Source organism: Erpetoichthys calabaricus, chromosome 10 (assembly GCF_900747795.2).
Source record: "Erpetoichthys calabaricus chromosome 10, fErpCal1.3, whole genome shotgun sequence".
Lineage (NCBI taxonomy): Eukaryota > Metazoa > Chordata > Cladistia > Polypteriformes > Polypteridae > Erpetoichthys > Erpetoichthys calabaricus.
In genome coordinates, this window is record NC_041403.2 from 77,821,948 (window position 1) to 77,828,542 (window position 6,595).

General features: G+C 40.9%; 1 protein-coding gene across 1 annotated transcript in view; it reads right to left on the reverse strand.

Moving 5' to 3' along the window:
* st3gal3a (ST3 beta-galactoside alpha-2,3-sialyltransferase 3a) overlaps positions 1-5,690 on the reverse strand; it is a 249,979-nt gene extending 244,289 nt beyond the window's left edge. Inside the window, 1 exon segment of the mRNA XM_051933244.1 lies at positions 5,366-5,690. The gene's annotated coding sequence lies outside the window, so the exon portion shown is untranslated.
* Positions 5,691-6,595: the final 905 nt, after the last annotated feature.

Sequence of the window (6,595 nt, forward strand, 5' to 3'; positions counted from 1 at the left end):
TCTGGAGCTGTTGGTAACACCCATTAATAAAGCATTTTTGAAAAATTAAGTTTCCTGAGAGAACACAGATGGGTCGATTGCTGCTTTGCTACACAATGGCCCATGACTTATGGCTGGTGGCCCTGGTGTTTCCAACTTGGACCTTCTCCATACATCCTGCAGGACCCTGGGGAGTGGTTGGTAGAGGAGTTTTATTTATTCTATATCTGTTTCTTGTTCTAAATTGCAGATTATTTTTACTTAGTGTTGGGGCAGGACAGCCTCTGTTTTCTGTACTTTTATTATTGCCACTTTTGTGTGTGTTTGGATTTGTTGTACTTGTTTCATGATTTTAATGTTTTGAAATAAAAATAAATATATGACATGACACAGACAACATGAGGCACTAAACTATGCCTCATTCTCAATATCTTCAGGATTCCATGTCCAACAAACTTCAGTACTGTTCTATAGTAATAATAGTAATAATCAGTCTTAATAAAAACACAGTTACAATTCACCATGTTATGACCAGGTCCATCTTTACTTATTTAACTTACAGCAACTACATATGTTACCAAAATCAACCATACTAAGTCACAAGCTTGCCACCGATCTTCACTCTCTCTCTTCTCAGTTAGACATTCAGGTTCAAGTGTCCACACAGAACTTGTACTTATGCAAGGAAATAACATACACTACTGGAGTTTGTTTTAAACCATATAATTTTAAAAATGAAACAGGAATATAAAGAATAAAAAGACACGATTAAATAAACACTCTGTATGGTCAAGAGAAGGCCATAAAGAACAGGAAAGATAGGTCCAGGAGATAAAAAAAAAGTCAAAACCAAAAACGAGATAAAGCCACAAACACAAGGGAGGAGCTGTCAATGGTACTGTTATTAAAACTTAAATGAGCAGATGTCCACAACACTTAACACCATTCTAATCACAAGGTAATAACTGGAAGGTGGGGTTGAACCGACTGCTAAATGTTAGGAGCCTGTAAAAATTCAACTATATACAAGACTAAAAATGGACATCAGCTTTTAGTTTGCAGTCAGTAAGCAAGTGCAAACTGGAGGATTGGCTAAATGCAAAGTCAAAAGGAACATGTACCACACAACATCCAGCTCCCTGACATTGTTACTGTTATGCAGTTGGCATTTCTTCCTATATATAAATTTAAAACATGCACATAAAACAAGACATCCATCCATCCATCCATTGTCCAACCCGCTGAATCCGAACACAGGGTCACGGGGGTCTGCTGGAGCCAATCCCAGCCAACACAGGGCACAAGGCAGGAAACAATCCCGGGCAGGGTGCCAACCCACCGCAGGACACACACAAACACACCCACACACCAAGCACACACTAGGGCCAATTTAGAATCGCCAATCCACCTAACCCGCATGTCTTTGGACTGTGGGAGGAAACCGGAGCGCCCGGAGGAAACCCACGCAGACACGGGGAGAACATGCAAACTCCACGCAGGGAGGACCCGGGAAGCGAACCCGGGTCCCCAGGTCTCCCAACTGCGAGGCAGCAGCGCTACCCACTGCGCCACCGTGCCGCCCCTTAAAACAAGACATCACAGTGAGAAATTAGGTACAAATTACTAAGGATTTTAAACGCAAGAATAGAATAAACACAGACAATAGGCTATCAGCAACAGAGAGGCATGCAACCTTTGGGGAATCTATACTAATTCAGTTTGACATCTGTGGCAGAGCGACGGGCACTGAGCAGGCTCCTGTCAATAATGGAGAATCCACTGCATCTACTAAACAGTATCATCTCCAGACAGAGGAGCAGCTTCAGTGACAGACTGCTGTCACTTTCCTGCTCCACTGACAGACTGAGGAGGTCGTTCCTCCCCCACACTATGCGACTCTTCAATTCCACCCGGGGGGGTAAACGTTAACATTATTCAAAGTTATTGTCTGTCTGTATACCTGCATTGTTATCACTCTTTAATTTAATATTTTCTTTATCAGTATGCTGCTGCTGGAGTATGTGAATTTCCCCTTGGGATTAATAAAGTATCTATCTAATTCAATGAAGACAACTAAGAAATTCCAGTATGGCTTGACTAGTTTAACAAAATCAAACACAAACTCCTCTTTACACCATCTCCTTATACACAACACAGGTTCCTCTCTACATGTGACAGACTGCCAAGAAACTGACGATTTCATACAAAGGTGTCTATTACTGTCTTCTATCCTGGTTGGATCCAGCTATCCAGTTTGCACTCTTCTCTCAAGACAAAAATAAACAACCAAGGTACAGTATACAGTGGTGTGAAAAACTATTTGCCCCCTTCCTGATTTCTTATTCTTTTGCATGTTTGTCACACAAAATGTTTCTGATCATCAAACACATTTAACCATTAGTCAAATATAACACAAGTAAACACAAAATGCAGTTTTTAAATGATGGTTTTTATTATTTAGGGAGAAAAAAAATCCAAACCTACATTGCCCTGTGTGAAAAAGTAATTGCCCCCTTGTTAAAAAATAACCTAACTGTGGTGTATCACACCTGAGTTCAATTTCCGTAGCCACCCCCTGGCCTGATTACTGCCACACCTGTTTCAATCAAGAAATCACTTAAATAGGAGCTGCCTGACACAGAGAAGTAGACCAAAAGCACCTCAAAAGCTAGACATCATGCCAAGATCCAAAGAAATTCAGGAACAAATCAGAACAGAAGTAATTGAGATCTATCAGTCTGGTAAAGGTTATAAAGCCATTTCTAAAGCTTTGGGACTCCAGCGAACCACAGTGAGAGCCATTATCCACAAATGGCAAAAACATGGAACAGTGGTGAACCTTCCCAGGAGTGGCCGGCCGACCAAAATGACCCCAACAGCACAGAGACGACTCATCCGAGAGGTCACAAAAGACCCCAGGACAACGTCTAAAGAACTGCAGGCCTCACTTGCCTCAATTAAGGTCAGTGTTCACGACTCCACCATAAGAAAGAGACTGGGCAAAAACGGCCTGCATGGCAGATTTCCAAGACGCAAACCACTGTTAAGCAAAAAGAACATTAGGGCTCGTCTCAATTTTGCTAAGAAATATCTCAATGATTGCCAAGACTTTTGGGAAAATACCTTGTGGACTGATGAGACAAAAGTTGAACTTTTTGGAAGGCAAATGTCCCGTTACATCTGGCGTAAAAGGAACACAGCATTTCAGAAAAAGAACATCATACCAACAGTAAAATATGGTGGTGGTAGTGTGATGGTCTGGGGTTGTTTTGCTGCTTCAGGACCTGGAAGGCTTGCTGTGATAGATGGAACCATGAATTCTACTGTCTACCAAAAAATCCTGAAGGAGAATGTCCGGCCATCTGTTCGTCAACTCAAGCTGAAGCGATCTTGGGTGCTGCAACAGGACAATGACCCAAAACACACCAGCAAATCCACCTCTGAATGGCTGAAGAAAAACAAAATGAAGACTTTGGAGTGGCCTAGTCAAAGTCCTGACCTGAATCCAATTGAGATGCTATGGCATGACCTTAAAAAGGCGGTTCATGCTAGAAAACCCTCAAATAAAGCTGAATTACAACAATTTTGCAAAGATGAGTGGGCCAAAATTCCTCCAGAGCGCTGTAAAAGACTCATTGCAAGTTATCGCAAACGCTTGATTGCAGTTATTGCTGCTAAGGGTGGCCCAACCAGTTATTAGGTTCAGGGGGCAATTACTTTTTCACACAGGGCCATGTAGGTTTGGATTTTTTTTTCTCCCTAAATAATAAAAACCACCATTTACAAACTGCATTTTGTGTTTACTTGTGTTATATTTGACTAATGGTTAAATGTGTTTGATGATCAGAAACATTTTGTGTGACAAACATGCAAAAGAATAAGAAATCAGGAAGGGGGCAAATAGTTTTTCACACCACTGTAGGTGAAGCAACATGTGTGCAATGTAATAAAGAAAATAATAATAATAACGTAATAAAAAAAACACAAACCCTTCTGCACACTTAAGGTTTTGCAGACTTTCCTCCTGCTCCTGTTTCTATTTTAAATGTCATTTAATTGTGGCTAAAAATTAAATTATTCTGGACACTCAGACTAATTCCCGTTTCTAGCCTTATTTCACAATATAATTGTAGATGACTGATAGAGAAAATGCACCTTCTGATTTTGTAAAAGATACACCATAGGGCAAAGCAAAACAATCTAATCGACATTGAGGTCACCAGGAGACCATATTTTACAGTATGCCTCCTAGAAAAGGCTTAAAGCATTTATATTCATCTCCATTCTTCCACCAAAATATTAGTCTTTCGCTAAGGAAATCCGATAGATAAAGATAGATAGATAGATAGATAGATAGATAGATAGATAGATAGATAGATAGATAGATAGATAGATATAAATATTGTGCCTATCTTCAATTGCTTATGATTACTCCACCCTCACTCCTCCACTACCCCGTGTGCGTGTCTGTGAAATTAATTTACGAATCTGCACAGTACGTGTGTATACAACTAAGGTCAAGCAGCAGTAAAAGATGCAGAGACATACAGCTGCCCCACATTTCACGAACTGGAAGGAATACCCCCAATTCGAATGAAAATCCCTGGAAAATATAGATATATTGCTAAATAAAAGCAACCAGATTTCCTCGCATTAGCAAAAAACACGTAGGGCACAGATGTGGGCCACACAACTAGCCATGCAGTGCCGATTCCTTTTGTCAATACAGCATACGTGTTGCACTCGTGTACAGCACACTAGTCGAATCGTTAAATGAAGTCGTTGCCACATCAGCCAACACAGCGCACCCTTCAGGCCATCCCATTACCGATATTACCTTCAGGACTCCGTTATGTCTCAACTGCAAGAAACAAGGGTCTAAATTATATCACATCATCATGCAAATAAAAATGAAATGCGTAACGTTCACTGAATATCTATGATTTCACACGTTTCATTAGTTTATATGTGTGATTGTCAACAGTCTCGGCTTTTAGCTAAGTAGCCTGTCTTCAGCAGCATAACTGTTACATTTCTACCGAAAAACGGAATCCACCGTATTGCTCATGAATATAAAGAGGACACAATCGTGGAAAAGTGTAAGAATACACGCAAAGCCTAAAGCTCTGTCTCCGGCTATGACGCGCAAGTATCTCGGCAAGCCGAGTCTCTCGACCACGCTTCCTTCCCCGGCGCAGCGCCTTTAGCCCCTGAGAGATAATGAGAGCAGCGCCGGGACACCGCTGTCCAAAAGCGGCCTGCACGTACTTCAGGAGACTGCGGCAGTCGCACAAATGTGGAGGGGAAATAACAGAAATATCCACGATCTCCGCGGAGGTGAAGTCTAAAATAATAAAAATAGTGATTGAAAAAAAGATCACCCTACCACGTAGTCTGCACCCAAATTGTGCTCGTCCACGCCGTAGCCTCTTAAGACGCTACACTCCATGTTAGTCCTCGGCTGGGGAATCATTTATTTTGTGGTATTTTTAGCTTACGAGCTCCCATTCCTCGTGCGGTGTTACATTAAAATCTGGTGTCTCTTTGTCGCCCTCTGCCAGTTAAGTTTAGCGTGCCTAAAAGTGAAGAGGAGTGAAGAAGAAGTAGGCGAGTCCAGGCACAGAGGGAGACCAGGAGGCGGTGAATTGCTCGCATTTGGAAAAACAATGAAGCGAAAAAGAAATCAGGTTGAGTACGCTTTCACAGAGGTAAGACTGCGAGCGCCAGAGGAAATGCCATAAGTTATTAATGACCTACGTTCTGAGCCCAGAGTTACGACGGTCAGATTCAGGAGATTCACGTTGGCCCAAGTTAAGTATACTTTTCCAATAAAAGATTCACACAACACACCCCTATTTAGCTATCCTTTGCCGATGTCTTATCAGTGTAGTAAGTCAACCATTTTTTATCATCCTTATAAAACAATAAAGGAACTAAGGTGTGTTCTGGTTTGTGCTGATAGTGTTAATGATTTTCAGAAAAAAACACATTGTAAATGCTGTTTATCAGAATCAGCTTTATTGGCCAAGTATATGTACACATACAAGGAATTGGACTCCGGTTTTATTGGACAAAAGTAGAGCATTTGGGTCATTACTGCTACCGTTTGTGCATTAAATACAATAAAACAGAAAACATGTTTAATTACTGGTGTTAATACTGCTAACCCATTATTTCAAAGTCCCAGATTTGAATTCCAGGCCCCAATGCTGTCCATGAGTGTCTTTCCCAATCATCTTAAAGATGTATATGTTAGATTAACTCTAGAGTGGCCCATTATGTGTCTGTGTGCATGTGTGCCCTGAAATTGACATATATTCTACCCTGGACTGGCTCCCACTTTGCACTTTGTGCTATGAGGAGAGCCACCAGTCCCCTCTATGAACTGGATCAGAAGGTTAGAAAATGGATGGGTGGTTGTGTAACTCCTGTGCATTGTATTAGTTGATAATACAAAATTAATCTAAAAAAATGCCATAAATTAGATTGTAGATTAAAACAATCTGATATTGGTAACAACATTAATAAGACAAAAGAAATTATGTTGTGTTTATACATTTTATAACCTACTTATTCCAAGATAGGGTTGTCAGGGCTGGTAGCACTGGGTGTAATG